Genomic DNA, 25194 nt, shown 5'->3' with positions numbered 1-25194 from the left:
ATTATACAATATCATAAGACCTCAAAACAAAAACAGGTATAGAGGACTAAATAGACTATTTTGAACAAAAAATACACAACTAGAATCACGATAATAACATTTAATAAAATTGAAGACAGAGAAAAATTCTTAAAGATTATGGAGAGAAAGAAGATGGTAATAGCAAAAAACAGATTATTTCAGGAAAGAGCAAGAATTAGACTGACAGCAGTCTTGGAAAAATGACATTGGGCACGGAGTGAATGGAACTGTACTGTCAAAGTGTTAAACAAAAACTTTTTAACCTAATATTTATTTATATGCCTGTAAACTATTGCTTAAAGTTTAAAATAAAGATATTTTAACATACTCAATTTTTAAAAATACTTAGATGATGTATTATAGCAAGAAGAATGATGACTTCAGGAGGATATTGCAATATCGAAGTAAAGATGAGTAAAGTCTTGTGAAAATTCATTGTCTAAATAACTGATATATATTATGAGGGGTAAGATGGGAAGAAAATAGGGAGATGTGTTGTAAATTTCTTTTCTTGCTTGGATAAAAATGGTAGATATTCAATATCACTAGATATTGGAAAAGAGTGTTAGTATAGCTGTATGTAAGTTAGGTAACTGCTATAAGAATAAAACAGAATATTACATGTTCATGTTGGCTAAAGAAAACAACCTGTCCAATGGAATATGCCAGTAATAATAATGATAATAATAATAAATGAAGCACAAAAGCAAAATAAAATTAAAAATAATAAAAGTATGGTGGCAGAAAACATGAAAAAATGATAGAAATAATCATAAAACTGTATGGGTTAAAGGTTTCAGTGAGAAGAGAATATTTCTGATTAGATATTAACTAAAATAAAATTCATGAACATGTGTGTAAAGGATATATTTAACACAATTTATAGGTTTATTGAAAATATACGACTGGGAAAAGATTTCCAAGTCAAATAAGTATACTGGGATGACAGTTATATACTAGGCAAATAGCATCAAAGCAAGACAACTATAAGAAAAAAATTTCGTTGTACACTATTAGGGAAAAAAAAATAGTCAAATTGATATAATTGTCCCAAATACATACACGGCTAAAGTTTAGCCTCAAATTATTTTTAGAGTGAAAAATAACAAACATTATGTTAAGTAATAATTGTAGTTGGAAATTTTTAACACAATCTTCTCAGAAACTGACTGATTAAAACATTTTAAAATTAGATATTAAGAACTTATGAATAAAAGTTTATTTTAGACAAGTATGAATTTAAAGTCAACAAAAATAAACACATTTTAAACTCCTATAAAACATTTATTTAAAATAAATATATTATTGGCAAAAAATATAAGTTCAAAGAGTTAACATACAGATATGTCCCATGAGATATAATATTAAAAACTGATATCCGAAGTACAGCTTAATGTCACATGTCTGAAAATTAAACAATGCTTACAACAATAATACAGTTATTTAATACATGGTTCTTAGATCAAATAAGAAATTATGAAAGTTTACTATGTGTAGTTTAATGACATATATAACAAATATCTAAATCTATGATCAACAGATGTCTAAATCTGTGGCGTGTTATAAAGTAATATTTAGAAGAAAACTTTCAGTTTTTAATAGAACAGCATAATACTTGGTATAAAACAACATAGTCAACTCAAGAAAAAGGAAAAATGCATAAATTAGTAGAAATCAATTAATCAGACTAACAGAATATTTATTAAAAGTAAATTCCAGTTATTTGAAAAAAAAATTAGCCAGATAAACTTCTATCCAGATGATCAGGAGCAATAAAAAAATAGAAGTCCTACCAACAACACAAAGAATGAAATGCAGAGAAAATAGAGATAAAAACAGAGTAGAGAATATGAGCACCTGCATGTAAACCAATGTGAAAACCAGGATGAAATGGATAAAATTATTTTTAGAAAAACTATAGAGTGCAAACATTTCTGAAGAAAAAAAGAGTTTATTGATATATCCATAACCATAAATAAATGGAATTGCTGATTCTGCTCACTACCTCTCACTCCACCAAAATAAATACCTAAATGAGTGATTGCAGGCTGACTGAATGGATGAATACACAAATGAATTAGTTTCTGGGCAAAAAAAAAAAAAAATTACATCTAAAAAGATATTACATCTAAAGTTTATGACACGTTGTACCTCTAAGGAGGTGATAATCCACTTTGCCTGCAAGGTGTTCCAGAAAATTTTGTAAAAAGAGAAAAAACTATAACATTAGTTTCAAGAAGCTCATATAGCCTTGGAATCAAAATGAAATGCACTGAACTCTGGTGTTGTGTCCAGCATTATTACCCTCCTGGGCCTATGTCAAGGCCCATTGACCCGATCTCCAATGACTTGCAACTGCAGACATTTTCTAAGGGCTTCTTCTGGCTGCTGGCGCCCGCTTTGCTCAGCCTCACCGCAGGGAGAAGTGCCAACAACCTTCAAACAATGACTGCTGGGGTTTTGTCTCCCTCACCCATCACGTAGTGCCATCATGAAGTGCAGGCCTCCAGAGTTCCCAGCAGGGTGACGGACTAGTTTTGCGCAGTAGTGATGTGCTTGATAACAAAGAGTTACATGGCTGTCTTCCTGTCCTGGTCTCAGTTCCCGATACTCTATTAGTATACTCTGGAAGAACCTCTGAAATAACTATACTTACATTCTTATCCTGGGGTTTTTGTCATTGTTTTTCTGTTTTATTTTTCTTGGAAAAGGCAATTGGTACCCAAAGTGTTCCCAGGATGGAGATTCCCTGCCTGGATGCTGGATGTGGACATCTCCCCGCCTGTAAACAGCAGGCATTCTATGAACGGGGATTATTGGAACAGCAGTGCCCTGGCCCCTGGCATGTCATCCCATCACAATTGCTAAGGCTTTTGCCTGTGGAAAACTGGGATAGAAAATAGAACAGTGTGCCCTGGTTTATGTCTTATCTCTGGTGTTTCTATATTAAAGTCAGACTCTGATAGGGAAGAAGTAGGACGTTAAGACCTGGGGTGGAGACTCCAGGGTGGCTGTGCTTGAGAATGTTGAACATTCAGGTTCCCCTAAGCCCTTTGGATCAGCACAAGTGTCTCATCTACACCTGCTAGAGAATAGCAGCCTCCTCTCCTCTCAAACTCGGTAATTCCCCTCCCCAAGGCAAAAGCCATACAGGATAATATATACTTGCTGTCCTCAAGATCTGACCTTAACCTCTCTTCATTGATTCTAAACCAATTACGAGGTTCAAGTCTCAGCATGTCCTCACTGGGGAAATTCTGTTTCTGTCTAGGGAAAAAATAAAGATTATTAGCAGAACTGAGAATGGATCTTGTGGGTGCTATATGCCTTCAAAACCAGCATCTCCAGGAGATTCACTGAGAGCCATTATTTTCTTGAAGTTTCAAAGAAACCTTCCAGTAGTTTAATAGTAGTTTATTGTTAGTGCTTATGTACTTTGTCCTTGCCACATTCAATCCTGAGTCACAAGCAAGTTCTCCAACATCAAAAATATCTTACTGATACCTATATTTTGTCCCCACCACCCCTGTATCCCAGTCTGGTAACTGCCTTTATATCTAGGTTTTGCTATTAATAGTAATTCTGTTACTATCAAGTTGAGTTCAGAAATAAGAAAATATAACTAGTCATACTTTCTCACACTGAACACATAGTTTATTATATTCACACACAGTTTTCTCCCTTTGCCCCACAAAACAATGTTCAAAGTTCAATGAGGCATTCCTCATAAAATTTAGATAGCCAGCATGGCAATTCCACTTGAAACCTTATATACAATCTGAAAATTGTCTCCACTTTAAAAATGGGAAAATATTTGTAACATATTACAGCTATAGAAGTTTATAGTACATGTTAGAGAAGACTCAAGAATTCTGGGTGATGGTAAAACTAATGCCCAACACATTATTTATGGAAATCTGTGGTCCTAACACTCACCTTGGTGAGTAGATATTTACCTTTTGTTATTATATCTATTTGCTATTATTTCTCCTAAATTATTTTTCAAGTGACAGAGTCATCCAGGGAAGAACAAAGCTCATATATCAAGGATTTTTTTTTAATGTCTTTTCAATACAATTCTGTATTGAATAAACAGAGAGTAAATTTGTAAGGAAATGAGAGAATGTTGGTGATATGGTTTGGCTCTGTGTCCCCACTCAAATCTCAGCTCAAATTGTAAACGCCATGCACATGTCGAGGAAGAATCCTGGTGGGAGGTGATTGGCTCATGGAATCCATTTCCTTGATGCTGTTCTCGTGATAGTGAGGGAATTCTCACAAGTTCTGATGGTTTAAGCATGGCAGTTTACCCTGAGGTCTCCTTCCTGCTAGTATATTAGGCGTGCCTTGCTTCCCCTTCACATTCCGCCATGATTATGCATTTCCTGAGGCCTCCCAAGCCATGCAGAACTGAGTCAATTAAACCTCTTTTCTTTATAAATTAACCAGTCTCTGGTATTCTTTATAGCAGTGTGAAAATGAACTTATACAGTTGGGTTAACTCATGTAGAGTCCGTGTGCTGTACAAAAATACACTTCTTATACAGTCACTGAATATGTTTTGCACAACCAAGGCCAACTTAAATAGGAATACTAAGAGTAAACATTACTTTTTTTAAAAAAAGTATAGTTTTCTGATAATTTAGGTCTGTAAAACAGGAAAAAGGATCAAATAAATGAAAATATAGATGTAAAGATAAATAATTGATAGATGATAGATGTGGATAGACAAAGAGCTAGTAAATAATCATATGTTGGAATTTAATACCTTATTTGTCTAGCATTTACTAAGTACCATCCTATCCATGTTTATGAAATAAAGGTTTTAACTTTACTTAGGAAACTTATGTATTACTTTAAAAAAAAAGAAACATGTTCTTACTCTTTCACCTAGGCTGGAGTGTAGTGATGTGATCATAGCTCACCGCTTCTGCCTTCCTAATAGCTGAGACTACAGGTGTGTACCACTATGCCCAGCTTACATTACTTTAAAGATAAAATGCATTGTTCTTGTTACCCTCTGCAATAAGAATTTTTTATTATGTATTCTTAATATATACTTTTGACTCATATTCTTTTAGGCATACGACTCAGGATTCATAACTACATATACATGGATAGAAGTGCATGAACAGAAAATCTGCTCTTCTGGAATACCAAATGCAAAATTAAAGTCACTACAAGCAGAATTTGGAGAAAACAAATAAAAGATGCAATATAGTTTTTAAAATCATTGTTAAAATATAATGAGCCTGTACTTTGCTTAAACAATAAAAACGTCTTTGATTTATACTGAATTTTGTTTTATTTGGATAAACTAATGTGAATCATCTTGAAAATGTCTTCTGCATCATTTTGGTTTTATTATAGTGAAACTCCCATTTATGTAATGCAAATTATATACAAAACTGTGCTTCCCTAAGGGGATCCCCTTAATAGAAACACCAAAACTCATTCAACTCTTGTCCTCTGTAGTAGTTATTTAATTAGCCTTTCTATGCTATACGTTCTAGGGATATCTGAATTTATGAAATTTATCAATTCTTCTTACAATTATGATCCTCAGTATAACTCAGCATAAGTCTGACTGTGCTTCTGAAGTCAGTTAGTTTATTTATTGTCATCCATGCTTAGGTGGAGAGAGAATTTCCAGTTGCCTGATTACTCTGTGAGGTAAGAATTTGTTAGCAACTCTCTCAGGTCATCTTTTTAAATAAGTCTTAAGAGTACATCAGAGAGAAATAGCATGAAATCCGATTTAGCTCCATTTGATAAAGAAAGCTAAGACATACCCATTGACACACAACAAAGCTTACTAAATTTATCAATAGAATAAAACATGAAATCAATAGAAGTCAAACTCATCAAATTATTTTTCTCATTTAGACTCATCTTGACATAAAACAAATGGATCATGACACATCCCAAGAGAGACTTAGGGTAGAGAGCACAGGGAAATGCTTTTCTTAGAAGGGAGTCTATGGGGATGCCAGTTTTCAAGGATCACGATATTTTATTACATGTTTCTGTAACTTTCAAAAATTTATAAATTCCATAACTGGTAGATACACCTACCCCACTTTAAACATATGGGTACAGTTAGTTAAAGATAACAAAGTAAAACAGGAAGATGTTTTAAGTGATCAGAATAGCTTAATAATCTATCCTAAGTGGGTGAATACAATTCTTGATAAATTGTCCCAAAAGGTGCTGGTCTATGCCCTTTAAATAAAAAAACTTTTGTTTTCATTAAATTATAGATAAATTCATATGTTGGTTTTATTCTAAATTGCAGAATTAAGTGTCTAACAGATTTCTGATTAAACATGCAAGGGATGGGTATATTTTCAATAACTTTTTAAAAATAATGTATCTACTCAACTTTCAAGTAATATTTGGACTAAATATATAATTCTACACTATAATTGTGTAGAAATTTGACTTTTTCATTGTAGTCCAGATCTCAATTATTACTAATATTTCATGCTGATTCCTGAAGCTTAGTACCTATTTCTTTTCCCTGTGGTGACTTTAAAGCCTTTCTCAATTTTTTTCAGAATGCAATTCCTCAACATCTTTTAATCTGAAAACTCCTGACTTTTGGGAAGATATATCCTCAGATTAATTTATGTTATGAATCTTGTTTTTGCCTATGTGTACTTTCAAAGTGTTCTACAATTAGCATATTAATTGTGATGATAGAAAGTGAAATGTAATTTATATAAAAAGAAATCTGTTCATGTATGTCTTTAGCAGTTGTAGGCATGGCATTTCAACCCCCAAAAAGTGTCAGACGTTTCTCTTTCTCCCCATAGTCTGTTTTGAATCAGTGAGGAAAAGTATTGACATAAGCTTCTCAGCACAGAGGTGAGCTTCTCCTCACCTTTCCTTGGCAATCACTGAGTCACATGCTCCTACCTAAATTAGTCCCTAGTCAGAGGATAAGAATCAAGATGAGTGGCTGAAAAATCAGATCCATTTCCTCTCTGGCCAGGAGTTTTTCTCTCTTTGTTTAGGACAGGAGCTGATGTAGGTGAGCGTCCAGTCATTACCATGTGTGTTGCACATTTCCCACTTAATGAATGTTAGTTTCTACTTAGTTACCCTATTCTTCCCTGCCGTTGCATCCTGGGTGTGTTGAGAATGGATAATTTGTCTTGTTTCCCTTACGGAAAGCAAAGTATAACCAATAATTTGGAATTTGATGGAGCAAACTATACACAGCCATGAGATCTCGAACTTGAAACTGGAGCAGTAAAAGGGTGAAAACATGGGTATTTTGTGTGGGATGAGTGCATTTATTGTAAACATGTATTTTAATCTATGTATAGGATGAAAGGTATGAGTGGATGTTGTATATCTATATTACTCTGTTTTCACGCTGCTGATAAAGACATACCCAAGACTGGGCACTTTACAAAAGAAACAGATTTAATGGACTTACAGTTCCACATGGCTGGGGAAGTCTCACAATCATAATGGAAGGCAAGGAGGAGCAAGTCATGTCTTACATGGATGGCAGCAGGCAAAGAGAAGAGAGATTGTACAGGGAAACTCCCCCTTATAAAACCATCAGATCTCGTGAGACTTACTCACTATCATGAGAACAGCATGGGAAAGACCTGCCCCCATGATTCAATTACCTCCCACAGGGTCCCTCCCACAATAAGTGGGAGTTCAAGATGAGATATGGGTGGTGACACACCCAAACCGTATCAATATCTAAAGAGAGGTGGAAATAGGCATTGATAGTTACTCTGTAGTCATTAATTGCTCACTTTGTAGGTGCTAATTCAACCCCAATTTTTTTAAGGTATTTATTTCTTTGCTTAGAATTTCAGCACAAACAATATTAAAATTGATGATGATAATGCTTTAACTGCTGCCAATGTTTGCTCTGGACATGATTGTAATTTTTCTAGGAAAAGTCTGCCTTGATCTTAAACAGGAACTAGAAAGAGATTTTACTTTCTCTTTCATAACTGTTATTATGTGAATCTTATACTATTTCAACTGTGTTCCAACAATAATGTTATGGTTTTCTTTTCATCTTGAACTCCCACTTATTGTGGGAGGGACCCTGTGGGAGGTAATTGAATCATGGGGGCAGGTGTTTCCCATGCTGTCCATTTTTAATTGGGTTATTTGTAGGTTTTTTCTGCTGTTGCATTGTACAAATTTAATATCTAAATTATATATTTTAGATATTAGCCCCTTATCAGATATTTTTGGTTTGCAAATATTTTCTCCCAATCCACAGGTTGCCTTTCCACTCTGTCGATTGTTTCCTTTGTTGCACAGAAGCTTTTCAGTTTGTGCAGTCACACTTTTCTATTTTTCTTTTATTTCCTGTGCTTTTAAATGATACAGGAATAACTACATACAGCATTTATGAAAACAGTACCTTTCTTTTGAATAACATATATTTATTTGTTTGTATTAAAATCATTTAGTAATTATTAGAAACCATGAACTCTTCTAAGCAACTCACGTATCTTAACATATAAAAGTGATAACCCTGTGAGGCATGTGTATTTTATTCAAATTTTCCAGATGAAAACACTTGGGCACAGTGAGGTTTGACTGATATACCAAGAAGCAGATTCAAACAAAAGTGATCTTGCTGTAGAATTAATATATTTAAATATTAGATCACGTTGCCTTTCCACAATCTTATCACTTGTTTAATTAAATAAATAAATGACTGTATTGATGCACGCATGAATTAATGGTTAAATGAATGAAGAGTACTGAGATTATGATAAAATACAAGACTCAGAAGTGATATTTATCTCTTCAAATATTCAATTAATAGAACCTTTGGTAATGAAAAAAACACTTCAGACTCACAGGTGCTTTAAGGAACTAACCCATGAAACCCATAAAAAAGTGAGTTATGCATTAGAGAAATAAAACATCAGATACATTCATTGCTGCTAGTAATACCAGAGGTCACATCAGCCTTATCCCCTTCCCTTTTTAAAAAACATCCATTTCAAGAATTTTCAATGGTAAAAATATTGTTATAAATACAGTCACTGCTGAAGGTTGCATGTTGCAAAGACTTGCTGGAAGAGGGACCAGGTGTCTGAAGAAGCACAGCAGGTGGAGGAGAAGGAGGTGAAGGAGGTGGAACCTGCCAGTCAGGACTCAAACAGGCTGAGGCCTTCACATACGGGTGTTCAGGAGAAACACAGGACTATGGGAGGCCCAGGCAGGAGGATCACTTGAGCCCAGGAGTTCAAGACAAGCCTGGAGAACATGGTGAAACCTCAGTCTCTACAAAAAAAAAAAAAAAAGCCTGGTGTTATGGCATGTGACTGTATTCCCAACTACTTGGGAGACTGAGGTGGGAGGATCACCTGAGCCCAGGAGGTCAAGACCACAGTGAACCATGACCATATCACTACACTGTAGTCTAGTGGACAGAACAAGATCATGTCTCAAAAATAAAATTAAAAAAAAAATAAATTAATCTCGAAAGACTTTTAAAATATCCCCGTCTACTTTTTCCCTATGTTTCTTTCCCTTTGAGTCAATGAATTTGTCATCCTTTAGGTTTTCTTTTGGTACATACCTTTAAAGTTAAACAGATTACTGTATATTGATTTCTCAAGTTTTGACACTACCTATTTGCTTCTTGTTATGAAGGACAAGAATTTAGCTACTGCTCACCACACACTGCCTCCCCTGCTTCATCCTTCAGTGAGATAGAGAGTATATTCAGTTAAACAAGCAATGAATATTTAGTATTTAAAACAATATGATCGTGTAAATAGTGTTCACTGAAAAGTCAAATACTACCTCATGATTACATTTCTTTCACTTAAAAGTTTTGCTTTTCACTAGAGTTTCTAACTGGTATGGTTTGGCTGTGTCCCCACCCAAATCTCATCTCGAATTGTAGCTCCCATAATTCCAACAGGTCCTGGTTGGCACCTGGTGGGAGGTAATTGAATCACGGCAGAGGGACTTTCCCCAGCTGTTCTGGTGATAGTAAGTCTCATGAGATCTGATGATTTTATAAAGGGGAGTTCCCCTGCACACATTATCTTGACTGCTGCCATATAAGACATGTCTTTCTTCCCCTTCGCCTTCTGCCATGATTGTAAGACCTCCCCAGCCATGTGGAGCTATAACTCCATTAAACCTCTTTCCTTTATAAATTACCCAGTCTCGGCTATGCCTTTATTATCAGCATGAGAACAGACTAATACACTGACATTGTGTTTCTCATTGTAATATTCTCTTTTCATAAAATTGTTTTTTAAGTAGCTTGATGTAGCAGGTGTTCTAAAGGACACCTTTTACTTTTGATAATCTCTCTCCTGAATGTTTTATTTCCCAGCTCTGGACTGATCGACCTGTCCTCTGGGCTGTACGCCCTGAGCTTTTCATTCACCTGTTTGTTTTTTAAAAGGACCCTGTCTTCCCTGTTTCTTGTGTGTACTGCACATTTGGCATTAGCTGCTCTCCCAGCTTCTTTCTCCTCCCTAGCTCTATCCATGCTGGTTTGTTTTTTTTTCCCCAACAAACTCTTTTATCTCACTTTAACATAATGTAATTTCTATGGAACTGTGCCAAACCTCCTAACAAGAAGAGGAATCTGGATAGTTAAAATTATTTATTCTAGCTAATTCACCTTCTTTTTTTTGTCTAAGTTACTAGGTTTGGACAGGAAAATAAAAAGTCAGACTTTAGACTACTGTTTTGATTTGGGAAAGAAGCTCTTGCCTTTCATGAACATGGGGCTAAGAAGATGTTGTGTTGTGTCTGTTGCGTTCACTTGTAGTCGAAAGATTAAAAGAGACAGAATCGAATCAAGAAGTGAATGAGAAGAGAGTGAGCCAAAAGATGGAAAGAATCAATTGTAGATGGAATTGCTTCAAATTCAGACCAAATTTCCCCTAAACACCAACACTGTACAAATAGGCCGGGCACACTGGCTCACATCTATAATCTCAGCACTTTGGGAGGCCGAGGCCGGCATATCATTTGAGGTCAGGAGTTTGAGACCAGCCTGACCAACATAGTGAAACCCCATCTCTACTAAAAATACAAAAATTAGCCAGGCATGGTGGCAGACACCTGTAATGCCAGCTACTTGGGAGGCTGAGGCAGGAGAGTCACTTGAACTTGGGAGGTGGAGGTTGCGGGGAGTCAAGATCATGCCTCTGTACTCCAGCCTGGACAACAGAACAAAAGTCCATCTCGAAAAACAAAAACAAAACTACACAAATGCATGAAAAATTTCCATGCCATTTTGATGATATTGATGATTATAATGAACTGCATATGCTAGTTTGTATTTGGTTTAGAGTAATTTAGAGTTAAAAGTGACCTAATTGATACATGTGATTTAATATTTTTTGGTTTAATTTGCTCTTTATCTGGAACAAATATCATGTAATTTCCTGGGAAAAGCTTGCAAGGGGAGAAATTTTCTGAGTTCTTCCATGTCTGGAAAATCCTTTAGTGGATATTAATTTCATTGATCATCTGGTGAGGTATAAAATTTTAAATTAAAAATATTTTCTCACAACATTTTTAAAGAATTTAGAGTTAAGGGACTTTAGAGTTAAGGTTAAAATATTATTAGACTTTATTCTGTGTAATTGCATATTTTTAAATTTCTAGAAGTGTTCAAAATGCTCTCAATATTCCAGATTACATGAAATGTGATGAGAATGCTCTGTTACATTTTAGTTTTTCTTCATCTAGCTAAAGTATCTCCGTGTGTACTTCCAAGTTGAAAACTTCCTCATATATTTGTTTACCCATAGTTTGTTTTATATTTCTAATATTAAGGTGAGAAAAAGAGAGTAGGACATCTGGGTACGTTTATAAGGCGTGTCTGTTGTCAAATTTGTTCTAGAATTATTGGAAGCAAGATAAATGCAAATATTCTGAGAAATAACCAAATTTCAGACTGTGGATTGCTTTTGCAGAAGAGAGTTTAATTTCTCCAGGGATGAAACCTTAAATTTCATCATGTCTGGGCAATGGGAAGGAGATAGACACGATGCATGCAAAATTTTGTGCATGAAGATTGGGAATGACAGCATACAGTCATACGTGTAGACTTAATTAATTATCCTCTTTTCAGTTCTGATGAAGTTCCACTCCTCTTTGTACCTTGCATCTGTGACACTAAGTAAAGTTGAAGCATCAGAATTGCCTACCAGATATTGGAAGAAGGGATGGAAAAGCTAAAATGCTGGGGCGGACACTGTGTGAATACGGAAGAGCTGCAGATGGTTATGATCCACCAGAAAGCCTGCAGGATAACTATATTACATGGAATGAACTGCTGGCAAGAGCACCAGCATCTCTGAATGTTTGGTTGTGGCTCTCTTCTTCACACCAAGGCAGATGGTAAGAAATGTCTTTACAGAATTAGGCAAACTGATAGTAGTGGGAACAAGGGGACGCTAAAACAATAGAGGCCAGGTGATTAGAATGTCACAATGACCATAATGGGTTGGGAGGGCAGTAGCCAAAAAATCTGATCCACTGAAAGTTGTGGAGATAATAGAGTACAGCAACCCTGAAAACAGCATGGGTAGAAAGCCAGCCAGCGGGGGGCCGCTGATCTCGTACAGTCAGGAGAAATCAAGGAGATATGATCAAAATTCTGAAGGCAGTCACCCAAAAGTGTTAACACCCTTTGCTTGATTTCTGGATCTGAGTCAGTTTTCTGACCTGGAACCCACTGACCGCAGGGGAGGCCATGTTCCCAGAGGGAAGGAACCACACCTCACAGTCAGTGTGCTTGGTGAGGAGTCCCCAGGCCTTGCCTAGGGGTCATAGCCATTTCCTTGGGTGAATGTGTACTCAGCATGTTAATTTGCAAAGGTTTGCTGTAACAAAGAACCACAAACTAGAGGATTTAAACCACAGAAATGTAAGTCACCCCAATCCATGGGTGAGAAAAAAAAATAAGCCACAGAAATGTATTGTCTCACAGTTCTGGTGGCCAGAAGTCCCGAAATCAAGGTGTCTGGGTCAGTTCCTCTTGAGGACGGCAAAGGAGAATCCGTGGTAGGGCCCTTTTCTGCTTACGGTGGCCATTGCAATCTTTAGTACTCCTTGGTTTGTATAACAGAAGCATCACCCTCATCTCTGCCTTCATCTTCGCATTGTGTTATCTTGGTGTGTGTAACTGTGTCCAAGTTTCCACTTTTTATAAATACACAGTCATATTGGCTTAACAGTCCACCCTACGCCAGTATGAACTCACCTAAACTTTTTACATCGGCAATGACCCTGTTTCTAAATAAGGTCAAAATCTACGGTGCTGGGGTTAGGACTTTGACAGATTAATTTCGTGGAGGACCAAAATTCAACCCCTAATACTGGAAAAAAAACTGATAACAAGTATTGTGAGGCGTGCTGGATCTGGGGCCCATGTCAACATTGCCATCTGAAGACCCCAAGCTTAATCATGGCCCCAGTTAGAATGGAAGCATGTGGGAGCCAGATAACAAATGGCTTTTATTGAGGATGATCCAAGCAGAGGTCTGAGAAACTCCCCTCCACTCTCAGCCAAGAGAGCAAATAAAATAATACTGCATTGTGGACACAGGGATGCCGAAGTCAGCACTGACTTTCAGGATCTAAATCCTGGGAAAACTAACTATGGCTATGAGTCTGTGGTCTGTCATTGTGTGGCTGATAAGCGAAGAATGATGTTTACACTTTTAAAGAACTGTAAAAACCAACAAACAAAGAATATATAACGGAGACCATATATGGTTCCCAGAACCTAAAATATGTACTCTTTTATTTATCTTTACAGAAAAATAACTCTACTGACCTGACTTAAATGATTCAGGACCCCAATATATTTCTGTTTAATTGACCATCTGCTCCCTGTAGAGAAATGGTGGATCCTGGAGGGTGACAGTGCACTGCTGTGGACCCTGCTAAATATTAACCCCAATGGCTAGAGCAAGTAAAAACAGCGCAGTTACATACCATTCTACCATTGATCGGTCAAATATATTAGTTCCTGTTCCATCAGAAAAGAGGATACTGTCAGCAGACAATATCCAGCTAATACCTCATTCAGGATTTTGCCTCAGCAGCAGGGAGCTGCCTCTCCTGGTGTAGCCCACATCCAATAAATAATCAAGCCAGGTTATAAAGGCTTGGCCATTTCAAGCCTGCACAGGACAACTCTGTCTGGCTGGCTATGCTCCAGCTGGCCCCAAGGCTTGTTGAACTCGCATTGTGCTTTGCCTTTTGTCTCTGAGCAATCTGGTTTACCATCTTCTCTCTGGCACTGGTAGTCGTTGATCCGCAATAAATATCTCCCACATCACACTGGAGCTCAGTTTCTGCTTCCAAAAAAGCCAACTTATAACGGTCACCAGTTGGACTGGAGTAATGCATAAACTTCTGCTCTGATTTTATAATATAGCAATTAGTATTACTTTAATAGAAAAATCTAAAATATATTGAATTCAATTGAAGAAATAATATAAGGAAATTAAAAGTAGGCAAATAGGTAAATATTTAAGTTAAGTCAAGATAGTGGATCAAAACTATCCTGCATTGGGGCAGTAGGGATGACAGAAGTTAGCACCAACTTTAAGGATCTAAATTGGGGTAAAGTGACTACAGCCAAGGGACCCTGGCTTGTTATTGGATGACCAGTGAGCTAAGAATGGTTGTCATTTTCAAAAGTCAAAGTAGCAACTTGTATTAAGTCACAGGAGTGAACCTTTTATGCTGTAGGAGTTTGTACTTGTCCTCCCTTTGACCTAGGTCCAGACGTGAGGTTGCTTCCTTTTCCTGTCAAATTCCCAATTAACCTGATTGTCCATGGTGAGATCAAACACAACCTTGAAGCCTTCACATCTACATTATATAATCCTATTCTTCCCATTATCTTTCGTTTGAACAAGAAATAGCAATGCTCTCACTCTAAAGAAAAATCAAGATTTTTATGAACATAAAAAGTTTGCAAATATATAAATTCTAGTTTATGGTTAAAAATGTGAAATGTCTTGGCCATTCCATTTCCATGTTTTCTCACAGGTGTTATTTGCACAGAAAGCAGTGTGCTTTCACCTGGGGACAATGTTCCGGCATCAGAATTGCCAGCGTACATGAAAATGATTACCCTGACATTCAAGAGAAGAGCAATGACAGACCTTGATCATATAATTTTCCAAATAGCATAAGCTTTTTATGTCTTTTTAAACACGAGACAGTGTGCTGTTACTTTGTTATTTAATTGCTCATAGAGTCTTTTTTTGCCTCTTTGAACTGAAGGAAGTACAATTCATACACTATGTGACTTACATGGAAAATATTTTATTTTTGATTTCTTTTAACTTTTCCTTTTTCAGGTAGGTGCCACAGGAATGAGCTAGTAATGGGTTTGAAAAGGATGCAGAAACCAAGCTGCCCTGTGTTCTGAGCCATAACCATGTGGCTGCAGCCATGCAGGCATTTGACTGCAGCAGGCTGGAGCCATGAGAATGCATCCAGGACATACAGATTAAATGAGTGTGAGATTTTCTCTCTTGTCATGTCAACCAGATGAGGAATTAGTTTGGAAGAAGAACATTTTATCCTACTGATATCCATTGTGTTTTAAGTGTTCTCTTTATTTTGACCAAACTACAGCCTCTTTGATGAGGATAAGTTACACAAGCAGATCCCCTCCATATTATAGAATTCTAATTAAATGCTGTTAATTGGAAAACTTAACCAAGTTTTTATTTGGCAGGTTTTATGACTAGAGCATTTTAATTAAGTGGAATTTCCAAGGGATATTGATGATAGCATTTGGTTTTAAATTGAGAACAAATCTTTTTACCCCAAGAGAATGAAAGCAGCATATAGAGACCATATTTCTTTTTCATTAAAGAACAATCACATTGAATCTGTTTATAGGGCTTTGCGGTGCAACACATGACTGCTGTATATTAGTCGTTAGCCTCTAAAGCAGTGAGAAAATTTCTGGCAGGCATAGGTAGAAGATGGTTTGTGAAGAGTTGGCTGATTCAGTTATTCAACAAAGCCTTTAATTGCTGCAAATGTATTCATCTTATTCTGAACCTGCACCTGCAAAATGGGAATGAAAAAGTTCAACATAAAAATTCTCAGCAATTGGTTTTTAGACCAAAATGTTTCTTTACCTTTGTTTGCTATTTTATTCATGCCTCTCGAATGGAAGAATTAATTAAAATAACCTGATATATGCTATGATCATTATTTTGAAAAGCATAAGATATTCTTTGTAGATGCATTTTCATTATTTCTCACCACATCCTATTTTTTTTTTTTCGTTTTCATGTCTTTGCTAGGGAGAGGTCAAGCACTTTTCTCTGTCTCCCCTGCATTTTCAATGAGGAAAGTTAAGACTGGAAAAGTGAAGTGACTTAATCATGACAAACGTAGAATTAAATGATGAAGCTAGAGTGGAGGACGTTTCAACTCTACCCAGAGATTTGAGCTGTGGGAGAGGAGGGAAAGAAAGGACCGCCATTCAAAGAACTTCTGTCAAATGTTCACTCTTTTAAAGACACAATAGGTCTCAGTTGACGTAAGAGACTACAAATTGTACGCTAATATTCAAGCATTGATTTGAATAAATAAATGGGTGGCCTTATAGTAACATAAATAAAAATGAAATTGCATAATTGTCATAAGATATAATTAAGCTAAAATTATTTTATTTCTTTTTCTTTCCTTTAGTTTGCTTTAATAAGAACTCCTGTGAACATGAAGATTTATTATCAATATTTAGTGCCAAAACACGAAGCATTATTAGGGAGAGCAGCCTGACCAGCATCGTGAAACCCCAACTCTGCTAAAAATACACAAATATTAGCCAGGCGTAGTGGCATACGTCTGTAGTCCCAGCTACCTGGGAGGCTGATGAAGGAGAATGGCTTGAATCCGGGAGGCTGAGGTTGCGGTGAGCTGAAATCACGTCACTGCACTTTAGTCTGGGTGACACGACAGAGTCAATCTAAAAAAAAAAAACCCAAGACTCGATCTAAAAAAAAAAAATTGTACTTATATGAGAGTTTATTCATAAAAAGTTTTACTTTGTCAGAAGTATTATAGTTATCCTTTAGCATATTATAGCTAAAGAGGTAATTGCGAGCTTCATGCTGTATCTAAGGAAACAGTATAGGCTTATAAAAACAATAATAAGTCTTATCATAATATGCGTCAAATCTATGTTATGTTATTTATCTTTAAACGTGATTGCCACTTTACAACTCTCTGAGCTTTTGTCGAAATGCCACTATATAAATATTGATAATTACATTCAGTAATCTCCTTAGAGATTACTTATAAATCTCCTTTATAGTAATATACCATATGGTACATGGGACATTGACATTAATTATTAAGATTATAATGCAAATTTTGCCTGAAACTAAGAATTAGTGAAATTAATGTATTTTAAATATTTAAAAATGTATCAAGCATATCTTATAGCTACTTCCCTTAAGAGGAGGACTTTCAGTAGCCTACAGGGCAATCTTCCAATTAAATTACCTGAGCTTACATTGTTTTGAATGAATTGAACATTTCAAGGGGTATCAATGGAAACTTTCAGAATATTTACGTATCATAGACTATATTTCCCCCAAGTAAATAACATGAAACATCAAGTATTTTTCTTATTTGTGTAAACTTAATGGATATAATTACAGTTTTGTTACAGTGATATACTGTGTAGTGCTGAAGTCAGGGCTTTTAGCATAACCATTACCATCACCCTAATAATGTACATTGCATCTATTGCACCACTTATCATCCCTTACCTTCCCCCACCCTCCCACCTTCTGATTCGCCAATGTTGATCATTCCACATTCTAGTCCAAGTGTACACATTATTTAGCTCCCACTTATAAGTGAGATCATGTGACGTTCGACTTTCTGTTTCTGAGTTGTTTCAATTAAGATAATTGTCTCCATTTCCATCCATGTTGCTTTTACAAAAGACATGATTTCATTCTTCTTTATAGCTGAATACTATTCCAGTGTGTGTATGTCATACATTTTCTTTATCCAATCATCCATTTATGAACACTTAGGTTGATTCCATAGCTTTGCTATTGTGAATTGTGCTGATATATTAGTATTTAATAGCTTTTATGACATTGATCTGAAAAAGAGGAATTGACATTTTTCTTAACATAGAAAACATTCATTTGCTTCTGATGTGAACTTATGAAACTGCAAATTCTGTAAATTTTTTCCAACGTGGAAGACACTTTTAGTAAGATGGAATGTTCCTAATTCCAGAGAAGCAAACTTATAATCAATGGTCAGAATGAAATTTAGCATTATTTTACCGTTAATGTTAAAATGAGGTTACATTTTGATTTTAAGTGATTTTCATTCTAGACTCAAGTGCACACTTTTTCCATTTCAGACTTTCATGTTTAAGTGTACAATGTGCTCTTGGACATACTAATCGCAATTCAATTTACTCAGCACATTCTGCATACATTACTCAAAATAAACAGCACACTGTTTTATCTATTATTTTACTACAAATCAAATATTATGTTAATAAAATTGAGAAGTACAATAAATAATTGCTTCTGAAATTCATAATAAAATGCTGTGTTAATTAAAACATTATACATACTAATGGATTGCTATTCACTAACTATACACTTGCTAAGGGTTCTCCTGGTCATAAGAGTCACAAAGGCATATTATTGTTTTAAATCCATCCACCTAATAAGCCCCAAGTATAAATAACACTAGTCAAGGAGGGTTAGGAAAGAAGTGTAGGCAATTATTAAGGGAGCAAAAGAAGCTACCAACATTTACCACAAACTAAGAAATGTATATCGATGGGAGCTGTAGTGGGTCGAATAGTGTCCCCTGCAAGATTCCAATCCACCGGGAACCACACAATGTGACCTCATTTAAAGTAAGGGTCTTTGCAGAGGTAATTAAAGGTTTGAGATGAGATCATCCTGGAGCAGAGTGGACCCTCAACCCAGCGACGAATGTCCCTAGAGAAGCCAGTAAACAGAGACACAGAGAGGAAGGCCATAGGAAAATGAGGCAGAGACAGGAGGGCAGACCCAAGCTAAGGAACACCAGGTACGTCAGCAGCCACTGAAGCTAGGAGCGGGGCAGGGAATAGATTTTCCCTCAGCACTTCCAGAAGGAATCAGCTCTGCCAATACCTTGATTTTGCTCTTTTGGGCTCTTGAACTGTGAAAGAAAAAATTTCTATTGTTTTAACCCAAAAAGTTTGTGGCACTTTGCTATGGCAGCTTCAAGAAACTAATAGAGAGGCATATCAATTAGTATTTATATTTAGCATCTACTTTCAGTTGATTTCAAAAAGAAAAAAGATACACAAGCTGACATGAATGTATTAATTAGGAATCTTTCCCACCTCCACACTAATTCACAACTTTCTGTGATTTTTGAAGGTCCATGTCTAAAAGATTTTTGAAGGTTCAGGTCTAAAAGAACTGTCCATTTCTGATCAATTTTAAATTCTAAAATGCAGAATATGCTCAAAAACACAAAAGAAATCCAGTTGTATTTTAACCGAGATTATTAGAAGATGAAGATTTAATTTCTTATATACTTATTTTTACATCTGGATATCTTATATACTGATATTTCAAAGCCAAGTTTAATTGTGTACTATTGTTTTATGGTTACCATGTAAAGTCTTTCATACATTGTCCTGTGTCAGTGTATGCTTTTAACAATTGAATATTTCTATGAGTTTAGGAAGTTAGGTGTTTCCAATTGTGAACAACCAATTTCTTCTTAGATTCCCAGGTAAACTTGACTATAACTGTTATATAGACTGCACTTCAGCTGTTTGAATGGTCCTTGCATGTTTGTGATAAATTAGCATTCACATATTTAGAAAACAACTTATAATTTTAAAAAACTGCTTTGAATAAACTGCAAATTAGCAAGATTTATGCTTCTGATAAATAAAGTTGTTGTTTAAGAAGGAAAACAGTGGGTTACCTTAGAGTGATAATGTTTCTTTGAAAAGCTCTTTGTTCCTTTCTGCTCTTTGTCATTGTTTCTTATTTTCCTCCCATTCTCTTTATCTCCATTGCACTTGACCTAGCCACAGTATCCTTCGTTCTTATGGGACAACGCTTCCTCCTGGCTCTTCTCTGGCTGGCTGTTCTTGTGGAGTTTTCTTTGCATGTTCTTTCTCCACCATATGAGCTTTACAAAGAAGAGTCTGTACTTCCTCAAGCTCTCTTCTCTGTCAGGAGTCCCAGGATGGGGCCCACACTGTCTGTGTGCTTTCTCATGGCAATGCTCCCCACCCTTCCCTGTCTCACTCCTCACTTTTTTTCTTCCTTTTGCCGCCCTGGGGTCTCACCTTTGAAATAAAAAGTATTAGTGCATCATCTTTAACTCTTCTCTGTTGCTAGAGTACCCAGATTAACACTCATGGCTTTACATACTATTACTCTCTCATTTAACTTACAGCCCACACCTCTCCTCTGATTTCCAAATTGCCTATTTGACAGCCCCAAACCTGCTCTCCCCTTCCACTTGTCTTTGCCGTCAGAGCAAATGGAAATTCCCTTTTCAGTTGGTCAAATAAACACTTGGCTGTAACCCTCAGTTTATGTCCCTCATGCCCCTCATCCAATCAATCAACACATACTGGCACATATGCAGGCAGGATGGTTGATGGCAGGTTCCCCATGATGCCCCATGAAGCCAAGACCTGCCACAATACTCACTGTGGATTTCTGCCTATTTTCTGCCCTGCAGTGTAATGATATTGTGGAAAATATCAAAGAGGCCTGAAGATATCCCTGTGGGGAGCAGTGATATAACAAGGGAGAAGCATTTATGTTGATCTATACCACGGAGAGTCAAACTGTTGGCGAAACTGGACAACAGGGTGTGTGAAACAAGTTACAGAAGAGTATGGTGTTAGAACAGCCACCGTACAGGACCTGAAGAAACAGAAGGATAAACTGTTGAAGTTCTATGTTCAAACCGATGAACAGAAGTGAAAGAAAAACAGAAAAAAAAAAAAAAACACTACATAAAAGTTAAAATGAAGACTTTGATAATTTATTGAAAAAAAATTGATCCATTAGCATTGAAGTGAACACAGATCACTTAGTGCTTTGCTGATCATGAAACAAGCAAAGATCTATCACGATGAACTGAAAATGAAAGGAAACTGAATATTCAACAGGATGGTTGCTGAAATTTAAGAAATGACATAGCATTAAATGTTTAATGATTTGTGGTGATAAAGCATCTGTTCTTCACAAAGCAGTGGAGAAAATCATTAACAGCTTTGCCAATGTCATCACTGATAAAAAATCTGACACCAGAACAAGTCTATAATGTAGATCAAACATCCTTGTTTTGGTGTTAGTGTCCCAAACACTGGCTACTGCGGATGAGAAAATGCTACAAGCATTAAGGACGTCAAAAACAGAATAACTCTGTGGGAATGTGCTAATGCAGCAGGCACACATAAGTGTATAAATTTGCTGTGACAGGCAAAAGTTTGCCTCCTTGCTGACTGTAAGAAGTGAATTTCTTACCAGTCCATTACTGTGTTATGCTAACAAAAAGGCATGGATCACCAGAGAAATATTTTAGGATTGGTTTTACAAACACTTTATACCAGTGGCTCATGCTTACTGCAGGGAAGCAGGACTGGAAGACTGCCAGATTTCCAGATTTTGTTATTCCTTGACAACTGTTCTGCTCATCCTTCAGCGGAATAGCTCATCAAAAATAATGTTTATGCCAGGTGCTGTTCCCCAAATGTGGCTTCATTATTCAGCCATGTGACCAGAGTATCCTTAGATCCATAAATATTAAAACACTTTCTTGAACAGCATGCTAGCAGCAGTAAGCAGAGGTGTGAGTGTGGAAGGTTCCCAAAGGAGTTTAGCATGAAGGATGCTATATATGCTGTTGTCAATGCTTGGAACACAGTGACTGAAGACACAGTTGTGGATGCCTGGCACAACCTCTGGCCTGCAACTGTGTTCAGTGCAGATGGTGAACTAGGTGGTGACTCTGAAGAATTCTGGATGTCAAGTGAGGAAAAAAAAATGCTTTATCTTCTTACATATGCAAGAAACATACCTTCAGAGTTCATCTATAAGCTGAAAGAAGCAGCTATTGAAGAAGTTGTTAACATCAATAATGAGGCTCCAGTTGTTAATTCTTTAACAAACAGTTCTGAATCAAGGAGAGTATGATAATAGTGATGATGACGATGGCATTAATGCTGCAGAAAAAGTGCCTGTAGACGACACCATGATATGCGATAGGTGTATTGAAGGACTACAGAAGAATGTATTTGGAACAGAACAAGGAATCATGTCTGATTATAAAATTGAAGAGAGACTCCTAAGACAAAATACCCTGCCAATGAGGCAGATGACTGGAAGAAACATTTCAAAAATCCATCCAGCAGAACGCCTCCTCATCCCTAGAGGACCCACTTCTCGGTCCCTCAACTGCTTCCCAGTTTTCTTCTCCCCTAAATCAATCAATAATTAATTAATAAATTAAAAACACCATACACAGCAGCCTTTTAATTATAACAGCATTGTAGGTGGAGACCGGAAGCCTGCATTGTTTGTTGTTGCTCTTGTCTAGCACCTGATCCTGGTGTTCCGGTGATGCTACTATGCTGCCAAGTTACCCTGAACTCATTATTCTCGCTGTTTTAATGTTATGACTTTTTTCTTTTTATTTATTTATGTATTTTTTTTTTTGAGATGGGGTCTTGCTTTGTCACCTAGGCTGGAGTGCAATGGTGTCATCTCGGCTCACTGCAACCTACACCTCCCGGGTTCAAGTGATTCTCCTTCCTCAGCCTCCTGAGTAGCTGGGATTGCAGGGGCCCACCACCACGCTCAGCTAAATTTGTATTTTTAATAGAGACAGGGTTTCACCACATTGGCCAGGCTGGTCTTAAACTCCTTACCTCAGGTGATCTGCCCACCTTGGCCTCCCAAAGTACTGGGATTACAGGAATGAGCCCCCACACCTGGCAGGTACGACATATTCTTTACTGTTAACTACTTATGTGTAAATAAGTATGAGAAGATGACTGCTTATCGGTAGTATCTAAATTCAGAGTTAGGAATAACAGTGATGCCGAACAACCACAGACGTCTACACAGGTGGCTGAGATAGTGATACGTTCCTTTCTGGTGGCTCAGTGTACACAAACTTTATTTCACACACTACATTGCTAATATATTATACAAAATTACCTTCATACTATGTGTATGAAGGATATCTAAAATGTAAATGAATTTCATGTTTGGATTTGTGTTCTACCTCCAAGGTATCTCATTATTTAGAGGAAAATATTCCAAAATCAAATAAAAAGAAAAGCATTGAAATCAAAAACACTTCTGGGTCCAAGCACTTCAGATAAGGAATATTTGACCTGTATTATAATAATTTAATAGGCCCAGTTTTTATTATACAGTGGGGACAGAGGTATGTTTTTCTTATCTCCTCTGCTTTGAACTGGCCCTGACTGATCTCAAGCTGTGCTCAGCTTCGTCTTTGCCCTCCCATCCCAAAGTTCTTTCTGCTTTTGTTGGTGACCTCACTATGCTATCACCATTCTTTGGCATGGCAGTTTAAATACTCATAATAATGTCCCAGTTCCTTAAACTTTCAGCTCATATCTGATGTCTTCCGGTCCTGATCTTAAGTAAGTATCAGGCAGCTATCCTTTACATTTGGATATACAGTCAGTAAAAGTTAATGTGTCCCTTAAGAGTTCTGGCTGCAGATTCACTGAACATTTAACTCTTTATCTATTTCCTGCCAGTCAATGGGTTTAAAGCATGATGGCTATAATCAATTCAGAATCCATATGATGAATTTAATTATTTAACATCTGGTAAAGAGAGCATATTATCTATGACAAATATTGCTAATTTTTTATTTGTTTGGTGGGTGGAAGTGGTACATATACCATTCTGTGGTAGCAATATTTGATCTAAAATGAAAAACTACCATAAATTATTTTCATTATGTGAGTCAAATGATCTTTGTGATACTTTATGTAGCTGTGATGTATCGAAAGTGATTATCCTCATTCTAGAATCTGAGATATGGAATAGCCTGTTTTCAGTAGAACGTTTTCCCCTTTATTACCTTGTAATGGATTGCTGTATTGTGGATTCAAAATATTCTAAAATACATTAAATAGAAAATACTATCTGCTAAACAAATGAAAGTATAAAAATGGCTCCTTATAACTAGCAAGCTCATCTACATTTCTATCACCAAAATGGCACAATTTAGCAGGACAAGAATATAAACCCTTATTTTTAAACAATTTTTTGGATAAAACATGACAAATTGATTTTAATTGGAATTAGTGTTATATATACTACAAATTATAAAAATCAAGGAAAGTGTATCAACATGAATAACTGCAATTTCCACAACAGTGGTATAGAAATATATTATTGAAGTATTGGGATTTTTAATAAACATTGTATATTGGAATAATTTTAGACTTACTGAAAAGTTGTAAAGATAGTACAGAGTTCCAATATAGTCCTCATTCAGTCTCCTCAAATGACAACATCCTACAATGCCATGAAACGACATCATGACTAAGAAGTCAACATTGGCACACTACTACTACGTCAGTCTACACTTTATTTACATTTCACTGATTTATTGCTCCTATTAAGGCATTTTATTTTTTTCTTCCAGGGTTAAATATTAGATACATTGCATTTACATCGTGATGAATTTGGGTAAATAGGTTCTCATGGGGAAGTTTAAAATGTGTCTTCATATAATTGGCTACAAGCAGGACCACATTACACAGCAATTTAAATAAAAGACCTTAGATTAAAGAATAGGATTCTGCAGAAAATTTGTAATAATGTAAAAATTTTCTTTCTTCAATCGGCTTTATTTTTATCTCCCCTATTATGTGTTTGACATTTCCCTTTGAATAATTTTTTCTTTTCAATTATATTTAGATACAAAATCTTAGAAGTGACATTGAAAAAATCTGTGAAATGAAAGGGGATAATTCAGTTGTTAACCTTCACGAGAATAACTGTTATAAAAATCAAGTGATTTTACTACATCACACTTCCTATTGCAGAAAAAAATAGTCACATCTATCACATTCAAAGAGAGTCAACTGAAAAT

At 36.2% G+C, this 25194-nt stretch overlaps 1 protein-coding gene across 2 annotated transcripts in view; it reads left to right on the top strand.

Moving 5' to 3' along the window:
• LOC106994572 (uncharacterized) overlaps positions 1-23412 on the top strand; it is a 33346-nt gene extending 9934 nt beyond the window's left edge. The window contains exons 2-3 of one of the 2 annotated variants that reach the window (XM_077974989.1): positions 12128-12396; positions 20785-23412. The gene's annotated coding sequence lies outside the window, so the exon portion shown is untranslated. Of the gene's footprint in view, positions 1-5102; positions 5314-12127; positions 12397-20784 lie in introns of those variants that run through there. The other variant, XM_077974988.1, reaches the window with a different exon arrangement.
• The last annotated feature ends 1782 nt before the right edge of the window (positions 23413-25194 follow it).

This window comes from Macaca mulatta, chromosome 18, assembly GCF_049350105.2.
Source record: "Macaca mulatta isolate MMU2019108-1 chromosome 18, T2T-MMU8v2.0, whole genome shotgun sequence".
Taxonomy (NCBI): domain Eukaryota; kingdom Metazoa; phylum Chordata; class Mammalia; order Primates; family Cercopithecidae; genus Macaca; species Macaca mulatta.
This window is presented reverse-complemented; position numbering and strand designations above follow the sequence as displayed.